This window comes from Scomber scombrus, chromosome 5, assembly GCF_963691925.1.
Source record: "Scomber scombrus chromosome 5, fScoSco1.1, whole genome shotgun sequence".
Lineage (NCBI taxonomy): Eukaryota > Metazoa > Chordata > Actinopteri > Scombriformes > Scombridae > Scomber > Scomber scombrus.
Genome location: NC_084974.1, coordinates 11290007 through 11309994, shown reverse-complemented (window position 1 = coordinate 11309994; position 19988 = coordinate 11290007). Strand labels below are relative to the sequence as shown.

At 38.2% G+C, this 19988-nt stretch overlaps 1 long non-coding RNA gene across 1 annotated transcript in view; it reads right to left on the bottom strand.

Annotated features, from left to right (window-relative positions):
• The window catches only part of LOC133980936 (uncharacterized), a 30904-nt gene that overhangs the window by 8267 nt on the left and 2649 nt on the right, over positions 1-19988 (bottom strand). Inside the window, exon 2 of the long non-coding RNA XR_009925194.1 lies at positions 4663-4738. This is a non-coding gene — a long non-coding RNA (uncharacterized LOC133980936). The remainder of the gene's footprint in view (positions 1-4662; positions 4739-19988) is intronic.

Below are 19988 nucleotides of genomic sequence, written 5' to 3'. Positions count from 1 at the left end.
ACCAACAAGAGGATGCTCACACAACCAACACAAACCTAGGCAAACTTAATGAAAAAAGCCACACAGACAAACACACTCAGAGCTTTTTATATGTGAGTGGATGCCTACCCACTGTACACACACGGACATACTTTAGTGCACAGAACATACATGAGAGCAGAATTAGAGATTGGAAAGATAGATATATAGTGAGATTAAAGCTAGATAATGATAGAAAATAGACCAGCTCCCTAGACATATATGTACACAAGAACAAAAACACATACATAGAGTGAATAATGTCATTTGGGACACAGATTTTGGGTCAGTATCTAAAGTAAACTAATGGGCTGCCTTACTCAGTACAAAGCCACTGCACTGAAAATTTTACCAGCAGCAAAATGTTATATTTAGGCTACGTGTTATTTGCCTGTCTTTGAGTTGCGCCCCGAGTCTATGGATCATTTAAACCACTTTCTCTCATAAACCCAGTGGCAACATTCAACCTTAATTGGAGACATTCATATCAGACTTATGTCTCAGGATTGCTGCCATTAACACAAGACCCATGTTGCAACTATAGCTTCATACACTTCATTGCCAAACCCAAGCATTACATTGAATCTAATTATTGGCCACCCTCACACTAGCATGGATCAGTAAATCCATCTGAAGGAAGAGTTTTAAGGTATGATGCTGGCATGATTTAAAGAGGGAGAGCTGACAGAGATATGAGGCTGGTGCTGGTAGAAAGTCTGGAGGGTGATGGTAAATGGCGATAAACAAAGCCCCTACACAGTTTCCTGGAAAGCAGGTTGGTGGGATTGCTATTGCATTGCAGACTGATACCCATGCAAACTGTAAGTGACTGGCAAGGAATTGCCCCGGCAAAAAAAACAATGTTTTGGGTTTCAGCTTTGGATGTGCTATGCAGTGCTTTTCCTGTAATGGCCACAAGGAGATGGATCTAAAAACCTCAAACAGTATTGAACTGAAATGGAAAACACCTACTTCCCTCTGAAAATAGAATGCAAACATTCCACAATAGGTTGAGGTGTACATGTCTAATCTCATTTCTTCTTTGTTTTGCAGCTTTCACATGACATAAATGTGTATTGTCTGACTGACAGGTACCTAAGACTATGATACACAACAATGGTGGTTTCTTGTTGCTCATACTATCTCAGCTAAACCAAAATTCCTCACAATAGCAACGATTTAAGATTTGTTTTGTGTGTGTGTGTGTGTGTGTGTGTGTGTGTGTGTGTGTGTGTGTGTGTGGGTGTGTGTGTGTGTGTGTGTGTGTGTGTGTGTGTGTGTGTGTGTTTGTTTGTTTGTTTGTTTGTTTGTTTGCTTGTATTCAAGCAAGTGACAAACTGGTAGCAAACAACATGCCTCAAGGCATGACTCCTTTTGTTGTACACTGCACCATCTCTTTTGTCAGTGTCTACTGTAACATAAAGAGATTGAGGCTAAGGTTAATTAGGTTCAAGCATGTCTTGTTGACCAGCTGAACTGCTTCAAGCTCTTTCACACTTGAAACACTCAATTGCTGGCCTCTCCACAGTGTCTGGTTTCTCCTAATGAATTTATTTATTTATGATGATGAGAGGAACTCACTACATAGGTCCAAATTCTCCTGGGATCTCTTTTGTTAAGTGAAGTCATTCATGGAGTTGTGGATGCATCTGGAACAAAGAGTCTGCTACACGATGCAATAAATATGCATCAACAAACAAAGTGCTCAGCTAAGGGAGCTTAGTTTCTTTGAGCATACTCATGCTTTGATCACATCACATGATCCGAGCAGTAATTATTTTTGCAGTAATTGTCTTTAAAACCAAGTGTTAAATGATGATACTGTGATGACATGATGATACCGGAGTATTGACCATCAATAAGGTCAGGATTTAAAGAAATCAATAAAAGAAAATCCAAGTGGACCAATTTTTAAGCTACAGAAGAAAACACCAGTCTCTGGTATATGTTTGCTACCAAAGTGTCCTCTGGCCTTTGAGATCTAAATAATACATCATGGGCTTCAAGCTACTAGTAGTATAGTCTAAAACAAGAGTCAAAAGATCAATATAGGTCATGTTTAATACATTTATTTACCCTCTTGATAAATTTCAGAAGGTTTATTAATATTTTACTATACAGAAAGCCATTATCTGATATGTGCAAGTTGTGCTGTAGAATCCACTCACCACTGAAGGCCATTAGACTTTCTGGTAAATATTGGTCATTTATTATTTTATGTACTCATAGCATTGTGGTCAAACCAACCTACAACCTTTAACACCATTCCTGCTCACTTTTTCCACCTACATGTATGGTCTCGCCCTCCGCTGCCTGGCTGTCTGATAAAAACATCCCTGGGATTTTCACAAGAGGCTCCTGGATGTTTACAAAGGACACTTGTGAAATTGTATAATGGTTCAAATGTGAATGCGTGGTGAGGAGGTTATGTAAGTACATCTCTCACATCTGATTCATGCGTTGTCAGATCTCTATGAGTGTGTTTGTGTATTTGTTCAGGAAGGAGTGATACTTTGAAAATTGTGGAGTTGAGACACCTTTTCATGCCCCCCAGCATATATCAGCATATAAACACATACCACCAACATTCAAAGTCTTGGAGAAACACTATCAAGGCCAAGTAAGTGGGTAGAATATATGATTGAAAAGTGCACACCCACAGAGACACATGCATATAAACACCTGCAAAAATGCCTGAGTGATTTCAGTTTCACTAAGAAGGTCAGAACACAGACGTGCAGATTGTAGCAATGATTCAGTTCCCCAATGTGGAAAAAACATTCGCCTTTTTAAAACCTCTATGTGGGGGAGCTAATTGCAAATCCAAACATGAATTCTAAGGTTGCCCTCAGTCCAGTCATGTTTGTTCAGGCAGTCATTTGCGTTTCCATTTTTCTTTCTTAATAACTTTACTTCTAAATTGCCACTTAAAGAATAAAGAAGAGGCCAAATCACTTCTCATCTGAAATCGACAGTGTACTCAGCACTAAATTCAGTATTTAAGGACAAGAGGTGATTTGTTTGGCTTTTGATGAGCTTGAGTGACATGATAAATGTGGCCAGTGCATTTTCTCATTATATCTATATCATACTGTGATTCTGTGAGCCGACCATAAGCAGTAACATTGTCTGTTTGTGTCTGACCAAGGACCTTTGTTTCATATTATTCCCCATCTCCCTCTCCCCAGATTTCCTGTCATTTCTCGACTTTCCCTTGTCAAATAAAGGTCTAAAATGCCCAAAAGCATAATTTTAAAAAATGCATCTTTCTCCAAAGAGCAACTGGACTAGGCTGTTGACTGGTTATCACATGGTGATCTCTCCATATGTAAGAGTGCGCTCCTTGTCTACATTTTCTGATAAAGGCCAATAATTGTGTAGATGTTTTGTCTTTATAGACTTGGCTGAGGAAGCTTTCATTGGTTTGTCTTTTAGCTTGAGTAGGGATTAACATGACCATCAGGAATGCTCTCTGTCTCCCTTTCCATAAAGAATACCAGAAAAGAATAAAGAGATGTTTAATATATGAAACTGATGTGATGCAATTCACTGCTGGCATCTGCTCATTCATTGATTGCCTATGCCAAATGGATTAGAAATTATGTTGATTCCTTTGCTATTTGTTATTATTTGTGAATTAACAATATAAACTATTCAAAAGTACCGTAGGCCGTGTCTCATGGCTTGAATAACACTGTTTTGAATGATCTGCTAGCCAGCTTAGCCAACAAATTTACTTTTGTGGTCCTGGTGGTGATTCCCTGAATACTGACTGACAATGTTTTTGTGACAAAAATTTGACTATTATGTTTGTTGTGTGAGTGTGTGTGTGTGTGTGTGTGCGCGTGTGTGTGTGTGTGTGTGTGTGTGTGTGTGTGTGTGTGTGTGTGTGTGTGTGTGTATGTGCGCGCGTGTGTTTGTGTGTGTGTGAGTGAGAGACACAGAGAGAGAAAGAGAGGGAGAGAGAGAGCAGATACTCTGCTGCTGAACAAAGATCAGTCGCAGAGGAAATAACAGGGTTTGATTTCCCAAAACGTGCCTGAGTAATAATGATACCTTTGTCCACTGACTTACAGTAAGTCTCAAGAAGAAAATAGATGACATAGTGACATGTATGACACTGCATGAGTTGTGTAATCACTGAACTATGTACAAAGAAAAAAAATATCACATGTTATAACTTTCTGGTTCTCTTTTATTCAGCTTTAATCATGTGTAGAAAAAAAAGTGCCATGAATCAGGCATAATGTTTCCAGTCAGACTAGGCCCAGCTGGCCTCAAGATGTCACTGTACATCAGTTATATTTTCTGACATCAGGAGTCAGAACATAAGCTGTGTAAAACCAGCCGCAGAAAATCTTGGCCATATTATGTGCAGCATGAAGTGGTTGCTTGAAACCAGCTTTTTACACAAAGGATTCATTGTTGAGTAAATATGGAACTGATGTGCCTTAAAATTGGACAAACTTAGATTTTTTTAGGTGTGCTTGATCAACTTTTAAACTCAGGATGCATGTAAATGAATTTCAGCAGGAAATTTGAAGCAGTGTGTGTCACGTCCATGACTTTTGCTCTCATGCACATAGAATGAAAATGTACTACATACAAATAGATCATCGGTCAGTTAGCATTTTATTTACTTACTCATGTTGAACTTTTCTGTCACACGGCAAAGAACATGCAGTTCATGGTCTGATTTGACATGTTTTTCTTTACAGTTCTGGAAAAACAAACAAGTAAAAGTTTAGACAGAGTGACCTTTGTCAGCAACTCAAATACATAGCATAATCCAAAGTGCTCTGTGGTAGACATCAGTGCTCTATACAATGAAATCTGAGTTTATTTACAATTTGACATTTGTATGTATTTCTTTTGTTATATACTATATAGGTATTGTATTTGTGAGGTGTGCTTAATAAGCTACCCACTCTATCTCTGTCTCTCTACTGATGTTCAATACTTCTAAACCTCGACCCTAAAATTGATTCTTGATTTGTTTTATTGGCCCACAAGGGGGCAGCAGTACATTTGAAACACATTGATAAAATGTAAGGTAGCCATGAGATATGAAAAAAGCCCCTCCAAAACATCAAAGGCAAACTTGTGGTTAACAAATACATACAATACATAATGGCTCATGATACTCAACATTACTGGTAACAGTAAAAGGAAACAGTGCTAACATGTGAAATGTGTGGCTTTTCATAAATATGTATTTTAGTAGTGCTTAATGGTGCTATTTCCAGACTGTTCTCTCTTCTTGACATATTATGTCAAGCACAAACATCAGTAATTCTGAGTCATATCCTCGAAGAGAGAAGACCTTTTGTGATGATACAGAATTTTCCAACGTTATGAAAAATAAATAGAGTTGACAGTAATATGTCCTGGGAAATTGAACAGAGAGTGGCGTGATTATTATCAAAATTATTATAGACTAGCTGGATAGTAAACACACGAGCAGAAAAGCTGACAGATAGGAAAACATGTGTTTTATGGCAAAATGTCAGAAGTTTCTGTACTTCTGCTACTATTTTTCCATTCTATTTACAATACATATATTGAGATTGTTTTAGTTCTGCATTTCTCCTTTGCTTCACATGACCCTGCTTCCTCTCATGGGTTTTGTTATGTTTTGCGCCTAATGCCAACTGCACATTCATGTCTGGCATAGGTGAAGGAGCATCAGAGTTCAAGGTACACTGGAATGACTGGAGTTAACTCAACTGACTCTAAAACACATTTTTTTCTTTTAAATGATCATGTTAATTAAAGTTAAATGCACAAGATCTTTTCAGTGTGTGTGAAGTCTGGCACCTTATTCTGCCTTCTTGAGAATTTACAGCCCTTGTGACATTTTCAGTCTATTAATATTGAGGCGTGCCTGCACCAAAAAGGTCAATGACCACCTCTGTTGGCAGCTTTTAGGCACACTAACATTTTAAAGAATATGTTTTGTTCACAAAGTGCTGTGGAGGTAAGAGTATGTGTGAATATGTTGTCATTACTGAATACAGAGAAAAGACGTCTCTCAACCTGTCACAATATAAGTTTCTGATCTGGATTGTGTGCTACTTATTATATAGCCTCACTAGCACTTTGATAAAATACACCAGCAACAGATCGGGCCACTTGTCAGTTGATAGGTAGTTACAGTTACACCTGTCTATCATCTGGCTCCTAAACACAAGCAGAACAGTTTTTATTGCTTATAATATAGAGTATAGCGGAGTCTGATTCTAGTTTTGCTTTTCAAGCAGACCTACGCCTCAGACAGAGAGGAAATGGAAAGGGTTTCAGAAAAGGAAGTGAGGCCCCTTGGTACGTACGAGAGAAAGGTTCCGATGGGGGAAAATAATGCTATTCAAATCAAATTTGGTACATCATGTACACCACATAGTCACACTTAAGCTAACATACACTGTTGTTCGTCTTTTTTCTTTCTTTTTTCTGCACCAGTGACCAGATACATAGTCACTCGTGTTTAGCACCTTATTGCTTCCACTTTTGGCCTCGATAACAGGCAGTGTATGGGGGATTGCTAACATCCAGGTGTTAAAGCTAACCATGCAAAAATGATGTGTAGAGGCTCTGTTCACTCACATTCAAAGGTTTGACATCAGGGGATTGCAGTGGACAGGTGTGGATTCTTGAGCAATTCCTAGATGATACTTCTTATGTTACAGAATGCTTTATCGCCTAAAGGGGGTTGTTGATGATGCAGTCTGCCTACTACAATGTTAAGGTGTACTATAATAGCAATGAGACATCAGTGTACAGATATGAATGAACCAAGCTTCTCCTGACCCAAATTCGCTCTCCCACCAGCATGTACAGTTGTAACCACACTTGATGGGCCCACCACTTCATGTTCTGACACATCATGAGGATGTCACTGTAGATACTGTAAGCGCAACCAGAATTCATTCCATACGGGTTTCTCTACCCACTAAAAATCAAAGTCACCTGATGTCACCCTAGTTCATCTTTCACATCACAGATGTTTTGATGATGCGTCTTTCAGTCTTTACTCCTTTACACCCACATTTTGTTTTTCTCAGACTCTGTTAGATCACGCTTTAAGCTCAGTTACACACAGCGTCAGCGAGGAAACGGCTAATGGAAAGAGAGGGCCCACTTATTCCACATGGTCGGGGTCTCATGTTTTTTTTTCTGCTTGATGTGTCTACAAACCGTGGAAAACCACCTATAACTCCCTGACTGAACTCTAAAGTCACAAGTGGTGGCTCTGGTCAAACCACAGGGTTTCTTATTTGATGGGGAATTAACTTGTCTAACTGATTGTTTTTAAGTGAGTTGTTTAGGGTTTACCTTTATTAAATGAGCCCAAACGGAGCAAATGATGACAGTTGTACAGTAGTACACCTACATGTATAACTGTAACAGTTGCCTTGTCATAGTGGATGTAGCCAACCACTAAAACTGTCTCCACTACAAGCCTGCAGACAGTCAGAGCTGTGTGTGTGTGTGTGTGTGTGTGTGTGTGTGTGTGTGTGTGTGTGTGTGTGTGTGTGTGTGTGTGTGTGTGTGTGTGTGTGTGTGTGTGTGTGTGTGTGTATGTGTGTGTGTGTGTGTACATATGAGGGGAAAACAGAGAGAGAATGGCTGCACTTTATATAGTAACCAACAACTGACCTGTGTTTGTTAATGTTCCACAGACTCAGATGACTGTATCGAGAACCCATCTTTATCTATCTCATATAGTCTTGTTCTTAACTTGTATATATTCTCATTCATGGTTATTTTATTCTATTTTGTTTCTCGTTCTACTATGTCTTGATCTAACATCTTCTGTCTGGGACTGTTTTTTATAAATACCACTGTAGTAAAAATGACATTTGGAAGCAAAAAACAGCACCAGGTGAAAATAACTCAAATATCCAACCTCTCTCTATTTGCTGCAGTTTAATAAATTATAAATCATAAACTAAAAGTAGGCAAAACTGTCACTCCTTCAAAGATATACTGTATAGGCCGCCAGCAGGCCTACATGTGTGACGAAACGTGTGCAGTCAACAGATGGTTGTGAATATGAGACAGACTATTCAGATTGAAACCAACAGTATAGGTCAATATGAGTAAACTGTGTCTAACCCCCATTACAATTCTCACTATATGACTGTGAGAAAAAAAGGAGGTATTTTACTCAGAATGTAACATCTTTCACCACGTAGAAAACAGCAGACAGGCAACTATAAAGTCTTAACACTGTCAAGCTTAAATGCAGAACTTTATTGTATGTGTCTAAAAAAGTGTCTGTCCGTTATTGTAAAATTTCATTAATTTGGTCTTTTTTGTGTGGCTGTGATAACTGCTTTGGGTGACTAATAGATGATTCACATACAGCATGGTGCCTTATCTAGCTTCATTCAATTCAAGGTCAGTAACATTATGCTTAAATTTACTTTGATATGGTAGATATTTATATACTATTAATCAGTATAAACATTCCAATAAAAAATAAAGTGGCTACAGTATGAAATTACTGTTAGAAATTCAACTAATATACTGTGTTTTTTCTCTTTCTCTAGATGCTGTTAATATTATAATTTTCTTTTGTAAACTATATATTGAATCATAACTGATGAGAAGATTGAGCAAAATTGTATTTTGATAAATCAGTAAACTATTTATTAACAGTTTATTGTTGTAAATATGAAAGCATTTTATGTACTCTATTAAATGTGCATTAATGATAACCAAACACCTATAAACATTGCATTGATAGATGGACCAGATATGTGTAACGTTTTGTTAATGGTTAACAATTGGTATGTAAACTGTTTACAATTATTTGTATGGCTATTATAAAGTTGCAACTGATGACTAGAATATTATATTTATGGATTTACATGCACTGTCTCGATACAGGAAACCTCAGATGTGTCTCCAGCATTCAAATATACTACCAACTAAATAAGAGTCTCTCCTAGAACCATGTATTTTCCCTGAACCGTCACAGTACGAAACTCTAAATGAGACCACTTAGAACATTTTGGCAGCGCACCATTTAGCTGTAGCGTGTATTATTGAACCAGAAAAACTGATAAATTCTCCACAAACACCAAACAAACAAACATAACTTATGACATTTTGTAAAGCACAATATTCTTAAGTTAATTAGCCAGTTATCGCTAGCTAAAGTAGACAACGTTAGCCAAGAAACAAAGACACTGCAGAACACGCAGCTAGGATCGGGAGCCAATCTTGGAGGCCGTTTCAATCTGTTACCTACAATGAGACAAAATGCCCAGCTTAGTAAAAATGTTTCCAGATTGTTTTTTCATGAGGTCTGGTAATAAATTCCAGAAACCTGTTCTGTACCAATAGAGCAAACTAGTATCAGCACGTAAAACCAGTCCGAACCAAAAGCCTGTGAACTACTGGCACATACTCCTGTTCCGTTTCATCAGTCAATGTTGCGCTGGAGTTCTACATGGTATTTATTAACCCTTTACAAAGTATTGTAAACATTAGTTGCAACTTTATTATCCAGATAATGTTTATAGATGGTTTACAAAGCAAATATGGATGACTCACAAAGTGTTAACTATTCATCTAATAATGTTTATATATGCTTAGTAGTATTTATTTACCATTTCAGAAGTCATTATACTAATCAGTTGCTACTTCATTATAGCCAACCAAATAATGTTATTAGAATTTAATTGTTATTGTGTCTTATCAGTTGCGACCCAAAATATAGTCCAAAAACAAATGATTTAAATATTAAACTTGTTAGTTATCCTTTCATTGTTTGTTGACTGTAAAATAACTAATAACTAAAGTTTAATTCACTATCAATTTACCAGCTGTTAATGATGATTATTATAAAGTGTTACTATTAATTTTAATGTGGCAATGAACATAGCATTTAAACAGCATGTTGGTAGACAGACTAATTGTAAATCATGAGGTAATTCAAACATTCTCAGACATCTGTTTGACCTTTGGGACCATAAAACGCTTCAACATGGACCAAATTAGACAATAAACCTGTGAATTTCATCACCTCATGCAACAAGGCACACACACATATAACCACACATAAACGTTTGGCCAGCAGAGACACTCCGGCCTCAGCCCAAATTTACAACACACACACACCCAGTGTAATAAAACACATACTGTATATTCACATGCGACTACAGAGTATATACTCCTAAAATTAACACACACATAAAGAAATACTACACTCTCACTTGGTCAAGTGACTAAGTAAATCACACATGGCCTCACACCAACTCCAACAACTCACCATCGTATGCACACTCAAACGACATGCATGGTGAACCAACTGACATAATGAAATACAAAACAACGTGTAGGCACATGGCTACATACAGTAAGCACCCAGATGTAAAAATAAAGTGTGGCTGTGTCTGCAGGTTTTTGGCCAAATAATAGACATGTCACAGGTCCTAATTCACTCTATAAGCAACTACAATACAGCGAAGCACTTCTTTTTAACTCTAAATACTACATTTTTATTAAATTATAATATAATATAGTAGCAAGATCCTAGATTCCAAACCTAGTGTTTTGTGAAATAAAATAAAACACACACTTACACATATAGACTGTCCTTTTCTATACAATAGTGTGTACTAAACAGTTCTACAAAGTAATTGTGGCTCCATATATGTTTGAAGTTGCCCCTTTCCTCTTTCATTTGACAAATGTTTTCTATATTAACTGTAATCTGTCAATCATAATTTGAAATCAGTTTGTTGTTTTTACTCAAACATCAAACTGACTTCCTCATTCAAAAAAAAAAAGCCATGTCATTATCTTAAAGCATTTATCTTAATGTTTGGACATGGCTGGGATGCAGCCAGAAGTGCTACGTGCTTGACAGTCTCCCAGCCCCCTCCCTCCACCAGATGAATGCAGCAGCAGTTTCCGGTCCTTACAGCATGTGATTCACTTTTTGGCCAGACTGCATTTCTAAAAGATATCATTAACTTCATTATGTCAGGTCAGTGTGTTAACAGGAATTGTATATGAAATGCTTTATTTATCCCCTGGGAGAAATCTTTCCTGGACTTCCACAAGAGAAACATTTAAGCACATAACACATAAAAAAAGCCACCATAAAAGAAGCTGACACCTCAACGATTACTTAAAATGATATTGTTTCACATCAAGTGTTACCCCGCCCTCAACACATGAAACCGCTGAAAAATTCACACCAGAAAAATGATAACCTTGATTATTGCCATTAAACTTCCCTGTTTCAATGCCAGTAAATTCCTTCCATTGTCAATGGCAACTGGGTTTCAGGACAAAGAGCCTGTTTCCAAGCAAGCACATAACATCAGTCATATCACTGTTAGATCAACACACATCCTGGAATATAATTACACATACACAAAATATAACAAAACATGTTGTTACTGTCCACAAATTAAAATGCAGAGACTGATGTTTATAATTATTTTACTGCCCTTTTATCCCCATTAGCGCTACATAACTGTGTAAATGTGTGTTTATGTCTTTATGAGTGTCTTCCAACACAAACACACACAAACTGAGAGTGTGAATCCTGACCAGCAGATAAAAATGGCAAGGGGAAGTTCCAAGAGGGACCTTTAACAATGTTAACAATAACAATACAGCAGTTCTGTAATATGATTAAAAGACCAGGCTTTGCCAAAACAGCCCACACAGACACACACACACACACACACACACACACACACACACACACACACACACACACACACACACACACACACACACACACACACACACACACACACACACACACACACACACGCACACACACATATATATATATAGTTTGACCCTTGACAAGTAGCTAAAATTAATATAACCAAGAGGAAGTTAACCTTTATCAATGCAATACCACAGTGCAATGTATTTTAATGTAGATGACTGTGACTTATTTATATAAAAAAATAAAACATGGCAAGAGGAAGCTCCTGTTTGACAGAATTTCCATAAGCAGTTGTTGTCTCCTTTACACAGTTCTGACAGGCCAGGCTGTCTGTGATGACTTTGAAGCATGTGGGTCAACTTTGAAGCAATGGAGGAAATACAGTGTACAGTAGTTTTGTGTTATTGGCTTGCACTCACTGCTGCAGATGGTATACTGTCATGCTGTTATAAATGCTTCACAAAGTTGTATGATGTGAGTGTTTTGTGAACAAGAGATCAAAGTATCAAATAGTATTAGAGGATAACATCATTGGATTGCATACAGTACATATTGTTACTGTAACCACACAAAAACGTCTGAAAGGATGTGGCTGAAAAATGTTCTGTACTTTTCTCATTGTCAACAAACCTCATGTACAGAGCAAAACTAACAATGAATTGAGCCTACATTATTGTGTGTGTATTCAAAGCCTGATATATCTTATTCTTCTGTGCTACAGAGCTCTATTGCTGTCCAACATTGTAAAATTTTAACTAGTGCTAGATGTGACAACTTCTTGACTTGGTACTACATTTTACATTTCCCAGAGAACATCAGTACAAAGTTAAGACACTGTTAATGGTAATAAAATGTGATCACTGTTATTACTCTTTGGATGAACTACAGAGACCGAAGTCTTTGATCCAAAGGAACATGCTACCCAGTGCAAAGGTGTGGCTCAATGACGTGTTTTTGATAGTTTTTGGACTATGGCACAGAGAAATAAGTTATATCAGTATCTGGATACACAGTCACACAAGTCTTGAAATTAGGATTGATTCATTATTTGGCTCTGCACATTAGATTTGTTCAGAGGGAAAATACAGAAACTTATCCCTTGACATCACCACTACTGATACTAATAAAATATTAAATATAGTAGTAGCTGGGGTGCCCAAATGATTAAGGCACATACCACGTATCCATAATGTCCACAGTTCTACTCCTAGCCATGTTTTCTATGTCTCTCTGCACTGAAAAATAAATGCAAAATGCCTCACCCAAATATAGTTAGTCATAGCACAATACCATTAAATAAGAAACAACGATTATGACTAAATAATACCAAAACTCCTTAGAGGATCAGATTGCATTACAGACTAACAGTAATGATGAGGAACAAATGGCCAGATTGCCCACAGTCCTCTCATTGTGTCTTAAATTAGCGCATTCAGAGTTTCCATCATGGCAAAAATATTTCCCCTGTCCCAGTTTATACAAAATCAAACAGGATCATTATGACTTGAGCATTGTCTTGCTGTAATCTGTAGTACTTGGACATGTAATAAAAGCTGCCCTGTCAGCGTTTCCACCTCTTTCCAGTCATGTGGGACTGAGTCACATGATGTCACCAATGTTTGTAGGAATATTCAAGCATGATTCATTCATGTGTACAAAACAGCACACCGACTGCTTTATTTCCCCTTGTGACACGTCAAGGTGTTTTGACTTGAAGCCAAGAAGTCAGAGCATTTTTTGAAACAGATGGCTTCACTGATGCACACTCCCAGTAAGGTGTGTAATAACGAAAGCCGAGCCTGCCCTGTCAAGAAGGAGTCAGTTATGCTGTTATGTAGGACGTGTATGACGTGCAGAACAACCCTCGGGGGTAAATCTAAAGAAAAATCTGTAGAAGATCTTATCCTCCTCTCTTGCAGGTGGTGGTTAAAGCTGCCTTTCCCATTAACAAACTAAAGAAAGGGTTGAGTAGATTGATTTACGATAAAAGACACTTTTCTCTAATATCATCTTTATTTTGTGTGAGTCAGAAGAGCTTGGAACATACTGTACAGTTAAGCAGGATGGGATAGATTTTGAAAAACTACTTGAGTTATTGCTTTAACTTTGCTTTAGGCCAGCCAGCTAAACATGTTTACACAAAACAAGCTTGAGGTGACTTCCTTTTACTTGAATCTGGCAGTGAGGGTTACATACAAGAGGCTGTCTATAGTCCAGTAGGTTTGGAGTGTTTTGCTCAAGAGCTGAATGTTTTGAGGACACATGTACACTGTTTAGAAGGAGTATGTTGCCACTAATCACAGTTGTACAAATAAGAAAACATGTCAAATATGTAACTGAATTTCTTACTCAGTAATCTAGTTACAGAATTGTAAACATTTGTTTTTTTGTAGCTGTTTTTAATAATGGAAGGGATCTTGCCCCATACATCTTAGGATAATATACAGCCAATTAATAACCTAGATGTGTGTTTTCTTTTTTTTCTTTTTTTTTTTTTTTTTTTTGGGGGGGGGGGGGGGGGGGGGGGGGTGTTGTAGTTACTGTATTTTTTGGCACTCATCACACTTAGTTAAGGCTAAGATACTATTACGATCTTGGTTAAATACTCACTCCAACTCCCTAATACTTGTGTTTGGTACATAAATGTAGTGCTTCCTAAACTACAAATTCCTTCCTAAAACTGCATCTGCAAGAGAACACAATCCATGTAGCACTTACACTGCTCATCAAAGCATAACTGGCAAAATAAATTTGGTGTGTATAAATTATGTATAAATATCTAGAAGACAGGTTGACTTCAGTACTTGAATGTTTCCAGAGGTCAAGCTCAAACTTACACATATTGTCTAGGACACAAGATGCTACCAAGAATATTCTTAATCTCTAAGCAGTAATGTTTCCCCAAACGATGTCAGGTCTATGTTCCCACAGCCCTATGTTCCCACAGCTCTATGTTCCCACAGCCCAATGTTCCCACATTTCTAACTTTCTTTTCAAATTAAGGCCCTATGTTCCCACAGCTCTATGTTCCCACAGCCCAATGTTGACACATGTCTAACTTTTTTTTCAAAATTAGGCCCTATGTTCCCACAGCCCGATGTTCCCACATTTCTAACTTTCTTTACAAAATTAGGCCCTATGTTCCCACAGCTCTATGTTCCCACAGCCCAATGTTCACACATTTCTAACTTTTTTTTCAAAATAAGGCCCTATGTTCCCACAGCTCTATGTTCCCACATTTCTAACCTTTTTTTCAAAATTTGGCCCTATGTTCCCACAGGGTTAGGGTTATATTTTCCAACTATTTTACAAAAAGACGGCCCAATCAGGACTGCATTGTGCCCGCCCCAGTGCTTAATTTGTAAATTATTGCTCATGAGGGACTTTCACTCGTAGCCTTACAGAGGTACCAGGACACCCCACATGTCTGTGGCTGTGGGAAAATAGGGTCTAAATTTTAATAATATCTTAGAAATGTGGGAAAATAGGGCCTAAATTTTTATAATCTCTTAGAAATGTGGGAGCATAGAGCTGTGGGAACATAGGGCCTAAATTTAAATAATTTCTTAGAAACGTGGGAACATAGAGTTGTGGAAACATAGGTGCTGTGGGAACATAGAGCTCTGGGAACATAGAGCTGTGGGAACATAGACACGCTCCCCACCAAACATCTGAAACCCTGAAACAATCCACCTGCTTTATGTGTACTCTGGCCATATTTTATACTCTAGAGACACACTGCCACACACACACACACACACACACACACACACACACCACACAGCCTTCTTGTTAATGCGTGGCATAATCAGCCACATTTTCATTTGATAGTCACTGTCATTTATCAGTAGCCTGTCTTAAGAGATCTGTGTTGACCAAAAAAAAAAAGAGTTGTTGGTTTGGTCAGTTTGTGTCACCAGGCAACTTACGTGACAAGTTACACGTTCATAGGAGACGTTGAGTAGAGGGCAAACACCTGCCTGTTGTACTTGATGTTCTTTTGTGTAGGTGTGTTATTTGACTGTGTTTTTGTTTCAGGGTGGAGGTTTCCCACCACAAAGAGCTTGATAAGCATGGCCAGAAGGGGCCGTGAGGTACGGTAAATGTAGAAAAGTAACACTGAGTGATAACATACAGTAATTTCATGAAGCATATACAGTAAGTGATAGAACAAATGAGAAGCTATACATTCTACTGCAATGTCTCTTCAAATCAAGAAATTGTGGTTATGACTCACTAGTTTGTTTCTTTGATGGTATGATGGTGCTTGGTATTCTTAATCATGTGAGTCTGTGTGACTGTGGTTTGACAAATGCACGTTGTAGCATGCTCTCTGTAGCATCACAACAAGAGGGGGAAATGAACTGTGAATGGGTAGGAAACCAAGTATATTATCGGGGCTGGAAACTGTAATTTCCTGCTTTCTTCAACTGACTTTGAACTGAAATAGAGTGGTCAATAATATATACATCTATTCAGAGAAGACACGGTTGTTCTGATATGTAACAAGAAGGTTGGGCAGGAAATCTCAGCACATGATATCATAAACACTGAACACTGTCCCAAAGGCCTTCACACTGCTATTCATTCACATCTCTTGTTTATCCCCCCATACAGTAATTCATCTCCTGTACTGCTTTAATCACATTTTGTTTGCAAGGAACTTTTTAACAAACATTACATCAACTAGTTTGCCAGTGTTTGCACTTTGGTAAATTGTTAGTACCTTTTTTTTGCTGGATTTTAGAAGCTAGTATTCTGTAAATATTGCTGATTAAAGTGAAGGGGTTAGCCCTAAAGTTAGCAACAAGGAGTTAGCCTAGCTTGGCCTGGCTAACTTAAGGTGGACTGACCTTTGAGGTGGACCATCTATTCTCATTGTAGTGACAATCTCAGCTGCTACTAAACTAAACTAGAGTTGATGAGAAATATCTGCTGAGTCTCTCCTGGGTTTTGCTGCTGTGGTGGTCATAAATTGTTTGTGTTTTCATTTTTAAGACAGAAAAGTACTGATATGTATATCAACAATTGGTTCCAGACATTTCTAGACACTCAAAATTCTCCCTGGCACACTCCCAAATAGGTAAGTATGGTATTTGAGCCAGTTGTATCACGTTAACGGCAAATGTGGCATAAAATGGTGCTAAAATGACAATTATATATTTTCTATCACCATTATTTCTGGGACAATATATCATCCAACTAACCTAAATATCGTTGCAGGCCTTAAAAAAACAGTGACTTTCAGATGCTAACAGGTCAATCTACTCCCAAGTCACTTCTTAATTTCTTGAAACTAAAAGCTGTTTCTGAATGTGTCCAGTACACTGACACTAAATAAGGCATGAACCAGAGAAATGATGTGCTCCATTGACTGTATGGACAACTTGTCTCCACTTCCTTTTCGCTATGCTAAAGTGAAGCCAAAATATCTCCGTTTCGAGATCTGCCATCTTGCTTGTGTGATATAATTTGGAGCCAGTATGCACAGTAGAGTAGGGCAGTGGGATGATGGCAACACACCCCCTGACGGAGATTTAAGAATGGCTCTCACAGCTGTCAATCATGATGTGACACCTCCTTTTTATATCATCAAATAACAAATTAAAAACAAATGTATCAGAAAAATGAGTACTTGGACAAACATCAGCATAAGAACTATGTAAAATGACAGAAAGCATCTTTGGGAAGAGTTCATTTGACATGTACGTTGATTATTTAGTTTGGCTCAGCCAGCAGCCGGCCACGGTTTTGTCTTCACTTTTGGGCACCTGTCATGACATCCATCTATATATACAGTGAATGGTACATACCTGCAATGAGGGCATACCAGGGCGTCACCTAGAGATAGAGTTGTAGTGATGAATGGGTAGCAGCTGGTACTTTTAAAAATATATAAACCATAAACAAATGATTAATTCTATCATGTTAAAGGGTCATTTTCATCAGTTAGAAATGTTGCAGCTCTCTACTATATCCCTAACCCTAACCCTAAATTATCATTACCCTTTGTCACTAACTTATACAAAGTTTGACACTGTCTTCCCTATTTTTGCTGATCTTTTTCAGCATAGCAATGGGTTAAATCACGTTACTAGTATTCTCTCTGCAACATTGTTTCTGAATGCATCTGGGTCATATTGGGTAAGCGGGTCGCCCACATCTGTGTTTCATTCCTGTGAATCATGCAGTTCTAGCATTTGTCGGTTTACGACATCATGAGAAAGTCTTAATTCCCGTCATTATAGTTTTGGGAGAGACCTTGTGGTTACTATACTTGTGCTACTCACATCTTACAATTCACTGTAATAATATAGGCTGAGTGGTTAGTGTTACGAAAACCTTTCCACAAGACAATAGAATGTTTTAGTTCAACTCCCATTGTATTTTTAGGTTTGTACATTGGCAAATAGATTGGCCTCCTTTCATGTTGATGATCATGGCATTTTTAGTCAGTGGAAACAACAATGCCAGCTGCAGTGCAGAAAATAATAGTAAAGATAGGGAGGTATCTGCTTAATAATACAGCTGCCAACCTGAAGGACCAAAACAAAACTGTACAGGGTTTGTTCCTCTGTAAGAGTCAACAGAGGAGAAGAGATTGGAGACAAATACTAAAACTCTGCAACATTTCCTCAAGGAAAAAAACTGGTGGTGATACTAATCTTGGGAGCGGTACGGGGGAGTTAACTGTAGTAAGCTGACTCACTCACTTACTCTTAGAGTCAGCTTTTGTTAGATTTCTGGAAAATTGCCAGAAGCCATGGCAATTGTGTTAAGCTTTTTCCCGCCAAAGTTCATGTTACTTATTGATGGATTCTGAGTGTGATGCTGGTTACAAAAACCCCATATTTCCAATTGACTCCCATTCAAAAGGCATCAGGAAATAATAACTTCTTTGTTAAATTTGGTTCCTCTTCTAGTGGTCATTTAGGAAAGTATTGCTCCATTGACAAGATTTGAAGACTTGACAATATTTCTGTATATATAATGCTACTTACTTTAGCATGATTTAGCTGAAGTACCTAACATCAGTCCAAGTTTGCAACGCTTAATGTTCCCAGTAAGCTGACGTTCACTTTGGTCCGAGGTAGCAGCGTTTGTTTCCAGAGCATGAAAGGCAACATGCCATACTCCTTATTTGGAAAGTCCTGGCTCCAACCAGAAAATATGGCACCAACAAAAGGCAGCAACTCTGGACTTCAAGCTGGCTACACTGCAAACCAATGGGTGACATCATATATGAAGTGTGCCAATTTCTGGATTTTGTAGGAATGCCCGAAATTAATCTGAGCTTGACTCTAAGTTGACCAGTGGCTTTTTTTCCTCAGTCAACAGCAGGTGTATTTCAATGTTTTTTGGCCCTACAGACACAGATAAGTTCAAGATTGACCTTTTATCGACAGCACTAAGCAATAGCACATTCCTTTAAGCTTGTCAAGCACAAGCATGAAGGGTCCCAGCTGCTGTCCTCATGCTGTGCACTCAGCTCTGCTCAGACCCACATAGCACACATTCCTCATTGACTCACCAACCTTATGAGTGAGTGAGTGAGTGAGTGAGTGTGTGTGTGTGTGTGTGTGTGTGTGTGTGTGTGTGTGTGTGTGTGTGTGTGTGTGTGTGTGTGTGTGTGTGTGTGTGTGTGTGTGTGTGTGTGAGTGAGTGAGTGAGTGAGTGAGTGAGTGTGTGTGTGTGTGTGTGTGTGTGTGTGTGTGTGTGTGTGTGTGTGTGTGTGAGACAGAGCGTGTTTGTGTTTGTGTGTGTATATCCCTCTACCTCTTTTGGTCTAGTCCAGTCACACAACATAGACCTGTGTGTGCCAGTCTATGTGTGTTGTCTGTCATATAAACAACTCAGTGACTCACAGTCCATTATATAATGTAGCCTGCCCAGCTGCTGTTGTAACTGCCAGTCAAAACATTCATGAACTAAAGCTGTTACTGAATCAAGAATCATGGATTTCTGGTTGTTTATAACTTTAAACACAGCATATAATACCCGTTTCTTTCGCTTTCTTTATTGTTTAAACACACAAGCCAGCATGGAGATAAAAGTAGACTGTTTTCTCACCATACTCACATACACAAAAACACACGCTGGTGCCTGCATCATTTCCTGCCACAAACTGAAAACAGGTTTCACCTAATGATGTCATAAGACCTCGCCTTTCTCAAACTTAAGCAATGCCAGGCCACACCCAAAAACTTGTCTTCAGGCCTTATATGTACAGACACACACACACACGCACAAAGGCAGATGCACAATATGA